Genomic DNA, 18130 nt, shown 5'->3' with positions numbered 1-18130 from the left:
CACGATCACCTTCAAATGGAATCGAGCCGACCTATGGAAAAGCTATCGACGTATCTCGTCCGAGATGCCACTTAAACTACCAACCGACAGTGTTAGAGCGCGGCCAGCAACGCGTTTCAAGACGGGGCTTTTTAGAGCAACGGGTAGCTCATAACCTATTGAGGAAAGCAGAAAGCATAGTCGCTCCGACGAGATCAGTCGGTAGATCCGAACAAGTGCACGTGCTCGACACACGGACAGGACAATGCCCAGAGCTGCTTGTTGAAAAATGTTAATTCGACTGAACCGAGGATCCTCGGTGAGGGTCGGCTACGAGCTTGTTCTTTTCATGAGCATTGCTCAACAGCCAATAAATGACACGTGAATATCACGCGACTGTTTTGTTGATAGGACTGACTATAGATATCTACTCTGTTAATTTGGTCAGAAAGCTTGGAGAAAGTTGGCTTTTAGCGTTTAACGATCATGCGGCGATTCACATACGTCCGAGTTTCAACGCAGACACGGCTTTCTTATTTAATATACGTAGAGATAAACTATTTGTGTACTACCTGGTGGTCGCAATGACTGGATTTAAGCAGAAGTTGCGAACAAGTCCTTTTGACTCAACGCGACAGAAGTGTGAACAGTCCGCGGGAAAAAGGGGGAACGAAAAGTTTAAGCATTTCTCAGGAAACAAGAATTTGTTTTTCTCTGTGCAATGTCACGACCTCATATTTTCTCATATATCAAAATAAATCAGCATTTTATTATCCGTTTTTTTTTTCTACGTCATTTTTACCATCATTTAATGGTACACAAACCATTCGATCATTCGATATTTATCGATATTTATTTTAGGGAATCTGTTTTACAACCAATGAAATTTTAACCAAATTCCGTGAACAAAAAAATTGAAGTAAAGAAGAAAAATAAAGACAGCTTCCAACTCCTCTTTTACATTTATATGCACTAACGTAAATTAGGAAGAAAAGTTGAGTCTAAAATAAAAAACGTGCTTCGCTGCAGCTGTGTATTGTTAGTTTGAACAATGGCGTTTGGCTCGAAGGTATTCGATATAAAAATCTGTACGTCAAAAAGGACTACGTACATCCAATTTAAATGGGTGCTATAGCAAGCTGTAGCACGAACTTTTTGCGTGATTTCGCTTCGTTCACAGTAACGTGATACGATCCAATGCGGTTTGGTAGCTGTGATCTGACTTAGGCTACACTCGCAAAAATGTCAAAAAAAAAAAAAAAGAAATAATGGACGTTGCTTTGCACGTTTCTATGTCTGTCATAACGATATATCGTCACGTACAGTCACTCAGGAAAGTCCGTTTACCTACACCTACCGAATGTCGAGTATCTAACTTACTAGAGAAACTAAAAGAGCAACGTCACAACATTATTTATACCTAGATATTACACAGATATTATTCACGCACTTCTAAAAGGAATTTAAAAGATCAACATTAATTAACTTGCAGTTAACTTGCAGTAGCACTGGATCAGAAATCAAAACTTTTCATTTTGCCAACGTTAAGGAGATGATGGACGTTAACGTAATGCATACACCTGCAAGAAATTAATATAAGATTGAGCCTACTACATATTTTTATGATTTTATTTACGTACAACATTTGTATGTAATTTTTGTAACATGTATTTTATATTGTTTTTAGCTCGTTTCTCCCAATAAAATGTTGCATCTTAGCAGGATATATCTTAACGTGCCAAAATAATCGTAGAGTAACATTTTTATCGTAGTATTCTATGTTCAAGAAGTGTGTGTAGACTTTCGTGACTGACTGTATGTGGAAAGACATACAAGTTACGAAAATCGGATTTGGCTTTCGCGTAACGTGGCAGCAGTTGAGACATAGTCTATTCTGTCGCATTCTACGTATTTCCATATTTAGTCACCTGACTATCGAATTGATGTATGGTTTTAGTATATTTTAGATATTGCAAGCCATAATTTGAATAACCAATGATATTGAAATATTAACATAACTATAAATTGAATTCATAATAAATTCATAATTTAGTAAATTTTAATAATTGTTTGCTTGTGTTTCGCCTTTGCAATTGGCTGCGTCATTCCTTAGACGTAATTTATCTATTATGTAGAAACTTAATTAATTTGAACTAATCACTAAATAACCTATACACAAGATAAACAATGACTAAAATTTAAATATATAAAAAGAACGAATAAAAATATATAAAAAGATACGAATATGTATACAAAAAGAAGATTAAAAAGGAAACACCCAACAGATCTCACAAAGGACGTAACCTAACATACAAACACTCACCACACTAAAGAAATAAATCAATCAATTTCGAAGATGGCATCCCACTGGGGGATCCCATCCAGATGCTATATTGCTATATCACTAAGCTATAATATTTTACCAAATGTCCTACTGGACAAATTGTAAAATGTAAATAAATAAATAATAAAATATGTATACAATTTGAAATATATAAAAGTAATTTAAATCTTTACCAATGAAAGTTTTATATAAATTAACTCCTTCCCGTACTTTATCGAGTCAGACACGCGATGAAGATTTTGACCCAAATATAAATATCGCGAGTCTGACTCGCGACCAGATTCTTGGGCCAAACGTAAACATAACAAGCCGAGCTCGAGTTTTTTTGCCCGTTACGATCGTCACTGAATGTTAGTTTCTACATTTCGGTTCGTATTACGACTGTTTACGAGCATCGGTCTGGTCTGTTTAGCGCGCGCCGATGTCTACCGATTGGGCCCGAGTTTCGTCGAACTAAATAGCACGGGAAGGGGTTAAGGAAATAAAGGAAATGGAAAAGACAAATTAAGCATTAGACGTTTGTTCTATTAAATACAGAATTGCCATATCGCGATTCAAGATTTAACTAAATTACATTACCGTGTCAATGATTTACACACATGTAAAAAGAAAAATCAGCAGAATTTACACCGATACTTCTATCTGTGAGCATTTCGTCGAAAATTGTACGTTGGAGAGATATTAAACACGTGCTTAATCATACCTTTAAAAGTATCATTTTTCATGTTGTCAGGTCAGTTGAGACACAATCTCTGTATCGTCCTATAGATCATTAGAGGTAGGGAGTTACTTGTTACAGGGAGCTCGTGATAATTAGTGTTTCAGCAGTTGGCATTAAATTCTGGTGTTGACAATGTGCTGTGCAGTTACCGTGGTACTAAATCAAAGACAAGATGCACCGCAAATAATTTGGCGTACTATTGCGTTCTCCAAAGTTATCCACCCACGTGCAACAGCTCCGCGTGATTTACGCTTGTACGCGTAACAGGAACATTTGCGAACCACTGAGTTGGTAGTAACTTTTTATGGTATCGATACATCATTCAAAGGATGCTTGCTAAGTAACAAAAAACCTGTTGCACTAAAGCTGTCGGTTTTAAACTTTCCTCGTTACTAATTGCGTTCTCGTTAAATATAAACGACAAGTAATAGGTACTTTGACAATTCATTAGAAATCATTTTCAATAGTAACATCAAACTGTAATGCAACTTTTTCACGAGATGAAACATCAAGTGCGTTTTTAATTACGTGTGTACTATCACACAGGATGTTAAAAAAATAGATAAAGCCTTTAAGGGCTTATACTAATCACATCGAAGTAACAAGGGGAATTAAAAATTGTCCGATCGACATAGATCTTGCGATTAATCCATTTAACGTACAGTTGTTTTTTTAGCGTTTACGAATACATTCGATGTCGCGGATGTGTTTCATCGTTGAACGTAAACAAAGGGATTAATTAAGAAGCTCGTTATCGCAACGTTGTCAACGCAAAGTTAGTGCTATTATCGCTCGAATCTAGATGTCTTGGGTGTCTTTGGGACATGGGAGTACATGGAAATCTTAGTTATTCGCTCGTAAATAATCTGGAGGAATTACGACAAAGAATGGAAAATGTACGTCGTGATACGTACGCCACATTTAACGAGAACTATCGTAACAGCTGTAGCTATTCAGCTTAAAGAATGTTCGAGCTTTGTAAAATTTGCGCATAACATGCTGATTATAAATAAAATAACAAATGACCATCTAACAATGCATCTAACTATCTACAATGTAATAAGGTAAGAAATAACTGTCTAACGATGTATTTAACTATCTGAAATGTACATACACGCTTATTTTACTCGCAAGATAGCTATTATTGCTGATACTATCGTGATGATCGATCGTTCAAAAGATTTTAGTTGAGAGCCTTTCGATTGCAGGCAGGCTGACTAGCCTACTGCTAAAAATCTTGATTACCAATCGAGATGTCTAATGGTTAATGTCAGCAACCTCCCATCGCGCTATTAATATGTCTTCTAGAGGGTGGTAATACCTAGCAAATAACATACTTCCAATAGGATGGACAGTGACAGTATAGAAGTACATATATAGACTGTGTAAAATCTTCTTTTGAGTTCTGACCGTTAATTATTCTGTCGTTGTAAATAACCTTCTTGAAATATTGCCGTATAACATTTTCTGATTATTGAAAAGGAGGAAATCAAATTCTAAAGCTATTTTCTGTCGGATGTACATTGGCCTAAAATATATTGCAGTGCAGTTCTGGATAATCTGGATAAGAGATTTTTATAGCTTTTTCATTTTTATACAGTTACAGTAGCGTTCAATGTACGATATTTAATTTATTATGCAATAATTTAGTACGCAATTTAGTCGAGCCAAAGTGTAATTGTTAGAACACTGCAGAGAGTTCAGGTCTGATAAAATTAATTGTGAAAGTAATTAAGTATAGTTCAAACAGCGATAAGCAAAGGATAGGACTAGGCTAAGTAAATATAAGGGAAGCAGTTGTATAGAGCCTTTAAAGAGTCATGTATAAGACCGGAAGTGCTTTGAAGTAGAGAGTCAAGAGGTAATAAAAAATACATTGGCGTAAAATAGGTTTCCCTCGTGTAAGCACGTGTATAGTACTGTCGAAATTCTAACATAAATAAAGAACTGTATTAACTTTTTCTATTTTTGCAGTCTTGTAATTTTCGACGTGTATCGACCTAAAAAAAAAAAGTTTTACGGTACTAAGCCCAGCGGTTTAAAAGTTACGTATATAAGATCCAATATTCTTAGCGTATTTGGTAGGTTACTCTGACGTCATATTGGCTTCTAGCCACGATTCAGCCAGTGAATAGAGTCGCTGACTATGGACCATATAAACTGGTCTTGTCACCTGCTAGGAAAAATCGTCCGAAAATTGAGCTGTGTCCAGTCGTGAAAAATCAACATAGAAAGTCAACGGAGCCCGCATTCTTGCGAAGCAGACAGAGATGAGTAGAGCGTTTGCGTCTCTGTCTGAGACATTCATAGCATGTCACGTATGCGCAGGACGAGAATCTTCCATGTTGATTCTTTGCAACTAGTCACGACTCAATTTTCGGACGACTTTTCCTAGGCTTTGGTATATGAGCGTCGAGGCCAGTTTGTACGACTTCGTGAGGCAGAAGTACTTCCTCCCCTGTGATTCGTGTCTTGCTTACGATCTTTCGATACATAGGTCCAAGATGTTTGCTACTAACTGCTTTTTCCTCTGAAATACCTTCCCTAAATTCGCCTTTTTCTTTAACTCGATCTCTTCAAATTGGTCATTTCGGAAGCTTATCGACTCGTATTCGTAAAACACATAAGAAATACGAACGTACCTCGAACAATCTTATTTAAACTCGTTTGTTCGAAGAGGCCAATTCGGTAAACGAATCGCCAGTAAAACGTAGAGAATAATTCAGTAGAATTTCTTCTTGTCGATTCGAATGACTCGTTGGACCTGTCGGTTTTCCGTAACTCCACGATACGTACAGCATAGAAATACTTGGATCGCGTACAGATCGATTTGAGATTCCTCGGCAGAACGGCGAGTGCGAAAGGAAACAATATGAAAAGCGCGAGGTGAGGATCGAACCGTGCGAGTCCTTATCTCCGACCGATATTCTGCGCGGTGAAACGAAACCATGCGTGCCGCTGGCCCTTTATGTTTGTCGTGCGCCGACCAGCTCCGGTCACTTTCTAAAGAGAGAGATCGCAGCCGATAGGTCCGGGCCATTGCATCGAGTATGGTCGGCCAGTTGAATGCCAATTATCTGATCCTGCGTATTGGCCGATGTACGCGGCATTCGGATGCAACGTACGCAGGGGCAATATCTAGATGATTATCGTATAGCCTTCGCTGTGCAATCTTCCAACCGGATCGCGAACGTGGAGCGTGCCATTATGCACGACCGGCATGCACACGGTCGTTTGCACGAGTCGATTTCGGGGAAGTGCGACCACATACTTACGAACCACTACTAGCTTCTTCCGCAGCTTTTCGTTCCACGTGAATTACGTTTTGCCTTTTATTAAGTCGCCCCTACGTGCTCTGCGCCGAACATGGTGCTGGAATCCGGCTGAGCAACGAAAACTCGGGATTTGACTCTCCAGCCGTGAACAACACCGAAATCTACTTATCCTGTTCGTAATACGGTTGCTCATGAAAGTAGTAGAAGACTTGTGGAGATCTTGGCTCTAGTATGGAATGCGGACTGCGAGAGACTCGACTAGAATGGCACTTTTTATAGGTTCTTCAGTTCGTTGAAGCTGAAAATGAGTAACATTTCTCGTGGATTTGACCATAGCTTTTTTAAAATTTTATACTCTCAACCTGCTGTATCGTTTACCCTGTATGCGTTTGAATTCTGAGTACTGCATCAGGTTTGGCTTATTCTTTATTTTCGGTTAGTCCGTGATCATACAGAGAGCGGTAAACGGGTAAGCAGCAAAATTGACATTTGGAGCATTGGCATTGGCTGTGCTTTAGTTGTTTCACTTGTTTTGCCGCTTACCTCTTACTGCTCTGTATGATCATGGTCTTAAGCGGATTTCTACGGTTGAGACTCTAGTCTGCCAAATGTTCCAAGTGGAAAGGAAAAGGGCTTAGATATCGATTCCTAACGAACTCTATCGTTGATGAATCAAAGGATAGAATTAATTTGTAGAAAGTGCCTTTAGAATCCCTTCGTGGAAAACATTCTGAGGAAGAAGCCGGGGTTCCACCGGAAAGCTACGCTAATTTGGGTTAAGTTAAGCTACGCCATGATTAAAAATATTTGCTTCAGCTTATTAACATATATATACGGAACTGTTTCCACCAACAGCTGAAACTTAGAACAGCTTAGCTTAGTTTTTGGTGAAAACAGTTTCGTATACATTTTTGTATTGAAGCAAATATTTTTAAACGTAACATAGTTTAACTCAGCTCTGAGATGGATTCCTTTAGTGTTGAACCAAAGTGTGTCAGTTTGTTGTTAGTTTTTGGTTGTTACAGTTCGCCAGTTTGTTTTGATATTCGTTGGTGATACATTGTGGTTGGTCGCTGAAGAATGGAATTATATTTTATTTACTAGTCACCTAGCGCTAGTCGATACGCTAACAGTTTCGATACGCACGTTAAACACAACAACATCGTGTTTACACTTATCATTTCGTGTAATTTTATGATTATCCCACCGGAACATTTTTTCGATCCATTTTAAATCAAATACTACGCATACCATTTTAATAATTTAATTAAAATATTAATGAAATTTCGCCGAATATGTACGTAATAAAAGGTACATACGCAGACTTGCATTTTATGCCAATCACTGTGATTGCCTGCGTATGATAATTTAAATTCTGCAATATTATGGAATTATTGCGTTACATCTGATTAATATTATAATTGCACGATACAGTTAAATTTGCTTAAATATTTCAAATTAATATCATATTTTTAACGTATTTCCTATGATTTAATGTTACGATTCGGAAATCCATTTTGGTTCCATGAAAATTTCACGTCCATGAAAATATTGAAAGAAAAATTGATTCTCAAATTTTTATTTCATTATTTATTTATAATATTTTTGAAAACAATATAAACTCGATTTACTCTTCAAAAAAAGTAGATTTTTCAATTTCTCCCGTTTTTCTTTTGAAAATAGGTTTAATCCCAACGTAAGCTACCTAACTTTAAGAAAATTCCTTACCTTTTGCATTTTGCCCACTAACCCCTAACCAACCTAACCCCAACCTAACCCCACTACCACTATCACAGATGTTACAATACTGTATAATAATACTGCAATAGACAATAAGAAGAACTGAAATAAAAGAATTATATTTATACTTCAAAACTATCTACTTATATCCCAAGAAATTGTCATCTACAAAATATTATAATATATATACAATATATAATTATATATACAAGATACGTCTGCAAAAGATTCATAAAAATTTGTAGCGGCATTCGAGAGCAAAAAACTTTCCAACGGTTTCGTCGGTACATAACACACCAGCGTTGACAGATTGTTTACGAGAGTGCGACGAAACATAAGCAAGGTCGCGGCGAAGGGTAAGTGCCGACAGGCCATCGATATGCCTACGACCTTCCGCCAAATATTTGGAAGAAGGCGTACGTGACACGATCGGGAACGCCTAACGAACGCGTGCGTAGTGGGGATATCGAGAGGGGACAAAAAGAAACGAAATGGATCAAGAGTTCAGTTAAGTTGTGACCGAAAAGCGTGACTGTTCAGTCGAAATCGAGAATTGTGAATAAATTGTCGTCCTCACAAGACGCGAGTCGAGACTTGTAACAATTTTGTTAAGCGAGCTAACAGATATACTGTTAAACAAAACGCCGAGTATTTCTTTGGTACTCTACACGTCCTACAAACCGTCTCAAATCACTTGCTCCTGTTGTTGTTACACGAGAATTTCATCTTGGTATGAACGAATATTTTAACTTTCCGATTATAGATTGTTTACAAATGAAAAGTTCACATTGAAGTATATGCAGATTTGTCGTTTTCTGAATTTTTCCAAAAAAATGGATTTCCACTACTTTCGAAATAAATGGTCCAATATCGAACAACGTGCGTTTCGTTTATATTACGCTGTTAGCCATTAGTCTTTCAACACCGATGAAACGCTCGTGTAGAACACTGGTTGACGCTCATTTAAGAAGGATGAAGCGCTAAGCATTTGCAGTGCTCGCCATTAAGCCAGATTAAACAGCTCTCCGCGACAATGTCATCTGTGCGGAGCGACACCCAGACGGGGCCGTGCATATCGTCGAGCGAATTTTCTGTTTCTGTTTCTGTTTCTGTTTCTGTTTCTACGGAATGCAAATCCGTTCTTCCCTTCGCCGTCTACGTTTCGCGTATACGTATGTATAATACTCATTTAAATCAGCGTATAACATAAGAGATAAGAATGTCCGACAGGATGATTAACGCAATCTTTTTTTTTCATGCTCGTTCGAAAAAAATCCTATTATTTCTTATCAGTTTCAGTAATTGCAGAATTCACTTGTAAATTTTTTCAGAATTCTCTTTAATTTCCCATTGTTTCCTTTATCTTAAAAAAGTGAAACAGGACAGATATTTTTATTTTTATTGAACGGAATTTTTTCTGTTCTGTGTTTTTTATCGGTTAGCTGTGTAGATAATTAATGTAAATTATTATTTATTATTTATTTATTTATTTGCCTTTCGTGTTTGGATGGCTTTCGGTTACATCATTCTATACAGTATCTTATCTTATCTCATGCGCCATTCACACCACAAAATCTGTTTTCCTGCACCTATTATTTCGTTAGATTAGAATTAAAACCAAAAGTAAACTTTACACAGTTCTTAACTTAAACTCAACTTGAACTTAAATGTGTTTAACAAAAACGTATCTTAATATTGGATCTATTCTTTTTACTACACCATATTCTAGTTCTACTTCTATTCTCTTCTATTTTAATGTTCTGCATGTAGTTCCAATAAATAAAATTAAATGTAAATTACTTAATCCTTATTAATAATTGTTTCAACAAGCTTATCAAAGTAATTTATGTTAGCAATTATACAAGTAAATAGAAAAAGCTTTTAATCTGTTCCACAAATATTTTTTGTTCGCACAAACTGTTTTATATAAATTTGTTAACTTAAATGCAATTCTGTTTAAATGTAATCCAATTCTGATGTAATATATGTATGTTGTATAACTCTGTTCTTGTTAAACATAATTCTGTGCAATTTTAAATAAGGAATGTGAAAAGTTGGAAGAAAAATTCATAAAACTGCTATACATAAGCCATGGAAGCTTCTAATAAGAGGCTCTTAAATCTGTCTGCACGTTGAAAATAAGCCGCTTCATTTACTCCCGGTTCTAATAATCGTGTCTACTTTTGACGAGGAATTAACTACATATTAAGCCGTTTTACGCGTCTTTTATGTCAAACGAATTCCATTCATTTAGCTTTATTCCACACGGATGCTTGGAAAGGTCCTCGTGCACTTTACTTGAACTAATATGTCCTAGCTTTTGCTTATACAGCAAGGACTTGACTATTCAAATTTTCGGGAATACATAGTTAGGATAAGATACGTGAATAACTGAAACACTCCGATAACACCGTAAGTGGTAATTTGCGCGAAAATTCGAAGGATTCTTTTTTCCAAAGTAGGTCGAACTTTGCGAAGAACAAATGACTGTGTTTCTTTCACGCGCATTAATAATTCATGATATTTACCATTTACGAGAAAAACGCTAGTCCATAATAGCCTAACAAGTTATACAATATATCTGTGCAATGTTTATATTATTTACATCCACTTTTCAATCACTTTCTATCTTTCTCTAACTTTTAATTTCACTTTTTTAATTATCACTTTTTCTCTTCTATTCTAACAGTAAGTTATTTCCAAACGTCTACTGTAGATTCTATTATCCCTGTTTCTGTCACTTCTGTATTCTTTGCACATTCTTCTTATATTATCCCTATCCGTCTAATTTCTCTGCCTGCCAACATGTATCATACAATGTATCCGACTATTCAACAATGTTATTATATAAAATTAAACAGTTTTCCAAATTTCATTATCCAAAAATGTGTTTATTTATATTTCATCGTGTATTAGTTTGAAGTAACTAAAATAAAAAACTAACAGTTTGCATCTCGTTGCAATGCGCTGACAGCAGGGTGTAGATTCGCGGTTCAACTGTCCCGTACAGCGAAAGGATTAATGCTGATGTATATTCCGTGTACGGAATGCACTATGCGTCCATCACATCTGTCATACACGCCACACCTGCCACGCCCTCGGATTACATAATAATATAAATAATAAAATGTAAAAGTAGGGAAATTAAAAAAGAAGGCAAAGTAAATATATATATACATTTGTTAAAATATTATTATTGTGGTATGTAAATACAAATGGACTTATGCTTATGTACGAGTATTTAAACGAACTGAAAAAATGTATGTAATATGAAAAATTACCTTCTTTTCCTATATACATGAGATATTTTTGTATCAATCTGATCCAGGAAAATAGCAGAAATATTACCATGAAAATTATGTATGTTGTATCTTCTTTGTTTAATCATTTAATAATTATATTATTATTAAAATATTCATTATGTTTAAAGATATGTTTACATCGTTTGCGTGCACAGTAAAACTACGCATTTTAACGCACAAAGAAACCTTTAATTCTTCTGGTCATTATTAGTGATAAGGTAAAATGAATATTTGTATTATTTAATTTTCCCTCTTCTACTTTAGAAATAACAGAGAAACTGAAAGAAATTTTCATTTTTCTTTTATAAATATCTTTCTAATATGAAATGCGATAAAAAATATTTCCTGCAGAATTTTCTTCTCTTTTCCATTAAAAAGAAAAAAGACAAATTGACCTCTAAATGATCTTGAAGGCGGCTAAAAATATAAAACGCGAATAGCATATTTGGATTTCTCTCTCTAAACCGTGAAGCTTTTGTTTCAAACATTTTTCTCTAAAATCTGTAATTTTCGAGATAATTGAACGCAAAGTCTTCAAACGAACGCCATATATAACAGAACGTAATAATAGATATTAAACATTTGCTGCAATAAAACATAAAGTTCTTTATGGGATATATAGTCAATTTTCTTATACTAGCAAGCTTTTTTAGCAACACTAAATTCACGATATTGGTTTCCTGGTAGCAATCGTGTCTCTGTTGTACTCGCAATTCGCGCCAACGTTTTATAGACATTGCAGTCGGCTTCTTCAAGGCGGAATCGAAACAGTTTGAGAAATTGTTCCCGCGAAACCAATATCATGACATCTCACCATCGCGAGAGTCTAAAATCTAAAATACTAGATTCAATATAAATTTTATCGTCATATCTGTATTTCATAAAAATTGAATAATAAATTCAATACGAATATCTCTTTCGATCATTGATTTCGTAAATGAATATTTAATCAATTGAAGAACTGAATTTAACATATTTTTAAAATAATATAACTATTGTTATATTTGATATAAAAAAATATTTTTCGTTAAAAATCTCTTTAAAATATTTTTAAAAATACGGGATAAATTGAAAATGCCTTTTAATGATCGGCAAGTCGCTTTATATTGTTCCTGTTTTATGCTGTAAATTATACTTGCAAAAACTTGCGTTTAATCCTGTTATTCCAAACTTTTCTTTATTTTACTTCACGTCTGTTTTACTGAATTTCCCCGCTGTCTTCCGATGCAATGTTTCCGTTCCATTCGATTTGTATGGATAATTAAATTGGAGGAATTCTATCGATTTATCCGCCCAACCTTTTGTGATTCTGTTTTTCGTTAACCACGTGCAAAATCGATCGCCTCTAGTACGCGCGATTGAACGGTGTTTCAAATGAGTTTAATTAACTTCATTCCAACGAAAGCAAAGAACATTATATCTTCATAGATCCTTCATGCATGTTCCAAAATGTCTGCGATTTAATTTCATGATAAATTCCTTCGTCTTACATTAACAATAATATCCTTAATAAATAAATCGATATATCTGTTTAATTATCTTATAAAATTCTGGAATTGAATTCTTGAATATGCGTGTACATATGTTCACTACCAGCGATCTCATTAAGATTAAGTATTAAGATATTCGCTTGTTATCGATTGGAAAATTCTAATAAATTTCACATCATTTATTATCGTACATTATAGGGCATACATGATGCGAATGAAATGAAAGGTTTATAATAAAATAACTAGAAAATAAAAACAATAAAGACACTCGATTTATGGTAAGTTCGTATTTTGTTAAATAAATGTGATAAAATATATTCAAACAAAAATAACTTATTCCTTTTGTATATAAATCCATATTTTCATATCTCTTATCGAATAATTCAGTCACACACACAAGCATATTTTTTTATTCCTCAAGTAATTTCTATAGCATTTGTCGAAATCTGTACGCCAGTGAAAAAAGAATAAATTCATTGTCCAATCCAGTAACACGAAGTGTCCTAATGTTTACGGTCAACAGTGTGTTTCAAATTTCAAAAGTTTAGCGTTGAGGAAACAAGACGTAAATAAAAAACGCAGTACGTAACATCGTTAATTCCTCTTAAAACTAATTTTCAAAATTGATGTCAGGATCAAGCAATCGTGATATAAAATCAGCTGCCAGAGTATTTGCGTAGCTGCACGAAATTCTAAGTGAAATGTATTCCTCTATCTGTACGAGTTAACAGCGTCTTTCGTTGACCGCTTGCAGTATCGACTAGTAGCCACGGTTCACATTGGTAGCAGGCGTAACAGCTACGTACTCTTTCGCGGCGAGTGGATTTAATTCACTTAACTCGTTCTGCACGGGGGTGGAACTCGTTACAAGTGCCGGTTTAATTGCGTAAGCCAGTTCCCGTATCTGACCATTAAAAGCTCAAACGGAGCGAACTTATAGCTTCGCGATCCACGGTGCACGGCAAAGAAATGAAATCGAAGCGATGTTTTTCTTTCCTTTTTTCCTTCGTTTGCCATGACTCTTCTTTCTTGCGACTCGTTTGCTCGTTCGCTGCCTTTCTTCGCAATAGAAGCGCGAGGCTCGCCTGCGAATTGTGTTTACAAACAGCGTATTCTCAAGTTTCGAACGTCAACAGGATGAAAAGGAAAGTCGAGCAAGTTGAAGTTTCAATCATCGCGGATCGTATTTCGTGATACGAATGAAGTTAGCATCAACGTATAAGGATCGGTCAAGTTAATATTCTCACGCACTTTGAAACATAATAACACTTCTAAAATTGCACCAAACGACTGGAATTTTTTTGATAAGTTAGAAGGATTAGTTTTGCGGGATGAACCGTAAAAAGATTTCGAAAAAGTTGCTTAGATACATTAGAGATTTTATTTTGGAGGATATTGAGTTTGGAGATTTGTCGAGTGTAGCTGAATTTGATTAATTCCCGACAGAATAGGAAAGAACAGTCGGTAGCAGGCTATTTTACGTGTGAAAATAAGTGAAAAAACGTGGAATACAATTTTTTCGTTTAAACCCTCGCTCTCAGGAAAATCGGATTTGAACATATTTAATCAAGAGTTAGCCCTGTACGCGCGTGTTCGACCAACTTTTACATTCGATTTTCTTCGAATCAGGATCTGAAACGAAAAGTTTCTTTTTTTTGGCTTTAACGTTACTTATATACTATAAAATATTAGTATCTATCGTAAACATATGATTTTGCAATGGATCTTATTATTATTGATAGATGATAAACAGAAACATAAACAGAAGTATTTATTACTCGTATTTTCCAATCACGCCACAAATGTTATTAATTGTATTTGATAATGCAAATTTCACCGCATTTAAAAAATTTCATTTCATATTAAAATTTCTTTACTTTCAAAATTAATCACTGTTTCATATCCAGAAGGTAATATATCGAACAGTTGGCTTTTCCAGTAAATTGAGTTTGATTTTGCATGAAGCGGAAAGATACGTAAAAACGTTTAAAAATTTCATTGACGGGACAGTTTATTCTCGTTATTTTATATTATTATTCAGAGAATTTTATGGAAATTTGGTAAAAAAATTCATCAAAAAAGCCGAGTAAATAGGTGACCGTGTAGAAATGGGAACTGCACGCTGATAGCAAAGCTAGCCGATTGCATACAGCTGAACACGTATTCACCACGTGTTATTTCCTCACAGCCGATAAACGAAGTTTCGAATAACCTCATCCTGCCGTTGACCATCCTATGGACCAAAACATACGACTGCAGTTCTTTCCTGATGCCGGATATTACAGATATTGGTCGATGCGGGAAACACGTAGCGCGATAAAACACATATCGAAATTTAATTCGAAACGGCATGCATCAGCTACTGTGCAACAGCTTTGTTCCATTGAACACACGCGGAATTAGAAAAACGATAATAGATAAAACATATGTAGGTAGAGGAAAGTGGTCAAAAATGGAATGTCATTTTATTTCTTCAATGTCAGTCTTACAGAATCAATCGTAATAAAAAAAAAAAGGAAACATTTTTTCGGATGTTCGATCATACATTTATGTTGAATTTAAAACCACCTTTATACTTCAATGCTTTGAACCATTTTCAATATCGAAATGACATTAGAAAGACAATAGTTATACCTAATATACTGAATTTACTTTTTCATAGAGAACAAAGAAAAAATAGATTTATCCTTCTTTTGTAATAAAATCACGTGTTAAATGAATTATATTGAAAAATAGCTATTAGCAATAGGCGTTGGTTCAAACTTTGTACCAGCACATTTATGATCACTTGAAGGTGGTCTGCCGCTTTAAGGTACTTCATTTTCTTATCTCCAGCCATTTTTGTGGCTTTTATTCGTTCCATAGTTTTCTTGTTTTTTTTTTCTGAGAGAAGAAAACATCTTGGTATAAATAAAACGACTTAGAAAAGATAAAAGCAATCCAAATATGGAATATTCCAAAATTGGACCAGTTGGTGTCCATATTTGGAATTTTACAAAGTTAAAAACACGATATTCAGCTTATAAATATTGTACTTGCGATTAGCACAGACAAATGTATCATAGGCAACGACAAAGAGCACAAATAATAAGATAATAAACAAATACTGTTTTTTTAACGATACAATTATTTTAAACATTGCTTTCTAAACTACTCGAAATTTGACTTCTTTAACACGTCAACTGCCATACAAATTTTATCTATTTTCCTGGGAGTTATGATTGATCGAAATATAATACAATACACTATAAAATTTAATTTTTTCAAAATATTATATATTCTGTTTTCTGCACATATTTTCTCTGGCAATGTTGTTTAAGTCACTCGCACTGTTCTAAATTTGTTAGTCCATGAAATTTATCTTTTTTAATCATTGTAAAAAATTTGATAACGTTGGTCATCGATGGCCATCGTATCAACGTGTTAATATTTCTTCTTTTTTTATCGAAACTTTTTATTTTTTTTTTTTTATCAGTATCAAATAATTCAAAGAACAAATATGTAAAGCTCCTATTGATAGTTAAAAAATACAATTGTTTAAAAAACGTTTCATGAAATACTATCCTGACTCTGTTAGCCTGAATTGTTTTTTCTGTTGAATTTTATGTAGTTTTTATATGCAACATAAAACACAATAAAATACTCGTGTACATGCACTACGCGATGCAAGTAACTCAGTTTTATATGTATGGCACGATCAAATGCAAGTATTTCGACGTATAACAATACAAATTAACAAGTTAAATCACGTAAAGGGAAGATATATTGCAAACAGAGAAAATTCCTTTTTTAATATTTACAAATTATATTGTTTTATCTTATATCCTAATGTATACATCATAAACATTGAAATGTGAGTTTGTGATATTTCAAATTTGTATTCATCAATATAAATGACAAAAAAATGAGGAAATTTTACAAAGCTTTAAATAATAACTCTGTTTCACCATCATTTGCATATTCATGTCGTATTTGAAGTTACGTTGGTATAAAATATCTAGAATACCTTTGGTAATTCTGTTTTTATTTTAACATACCTACCTGATACTTTATCCTTATATCAGATATTTTAAAAAGTTCCTGCAGTTTATATATTACATACTTTGTGAAAGTTTTTATCTTATATGCATATCTTTGTGATAATTATATTAATGAATTCGATGCAAGTTCTTCGCGAGGGTAAACTTTCATAACGAAAATCTTTCGTTTTCATAATCATAAAGACTGATGGTGATATTCTTGTACAGTTTCCTACTTTAGTAACAAATCCTCTACTTCGAAACATATGAATACAGCGTATGACTAAATAACGATATACAGGGTGGTTGGTAACTGGTGGTACAAGCGGAAAGGGGGTGATTCTACACGAAAAAAGGAGTCGAAAATATAGAATAAAAATTTTTCGTTTGAGGCTTTGTTTTCGAGAAAATCGACTTTGAATTTTCGCTCGGTACGCGTGCGGTACGTTATAACGGATCTCATTGTAGATCCCCCCCTTCCGCTTGTACCACCAGTTACCAACCACCCTGTATAAACCATAATAGAATGCATATTTAACATAAACATCAAAGTAATACGAATGTCAGAATCGGTGCGATTGATGCATATAAACGCAGGAAACATATAATCCTGTTATAGAGTGTTCAAGATTATGTGGGCATAACTTCACTGATAGATATGTCACATCAGGATAAGGTAAACAGTGTTCGATATTGTAGTATCGTGGACGAGGGGCCTGGGGCGGGGGGTGTCGGGCGAATTATAAACAAGCGGTTGTGGAACATGTGCGTGGTGGGGCTAAGACAAAAGACAAGGGATTGCTGAGGGACATGGACGAATTAACCCCTTGACCTACACGCTATCTGCCGATCGCGCGAGCCACAGTAAGCAAGAAGTTCGGTCGCGCGCCGTGCCATTCATCTGTTCAGCCGTGTGCCCGAACTGGTACAAAATGTATACTTCTTATGGCATGTATATTTAGGGGCTACAAAAGAAATTGTGAAATAATAAACAACGTTTGAGGACAAATAGTGTTTTTAAGACGTCTAGGGCGTGATCATGATCAATTGATCAGTTAACAAAAATAATTTATCATTTCAAAGTGGATAACGAATCATTAGAAAGTTGTAAATTGCCACTAGTCAGACTCGTGGGTTCCGTTTATGGCACAAATTCTTTACCACGAGTCTGACTCGTGGTTTTCGCTTATGGCACAAATCCCTTACCACGTGTCTCGCTCGTGGTTATAGGCCAAGGGGTTAACAGCAGTGTTAGTTGAG

Source organism: Bombus bifarius, unplaced genomic scaffold (assembly GCF_011952205.1).
Source record: "Bombus bifarius isolate JDL3187 unplaced genomic scaffold, Bbif_JDL3187 scf7180000008035, whole genome shotgun sequence".
Lineage (NCBI taxonomy): Eukaryota > Metazoa > Arthropoda > Insecta > Hymenoptera > Apidae > Bombus > Bombus bifarius.
Note: the sequence above shows the minus strand (reverse complement) of the source record.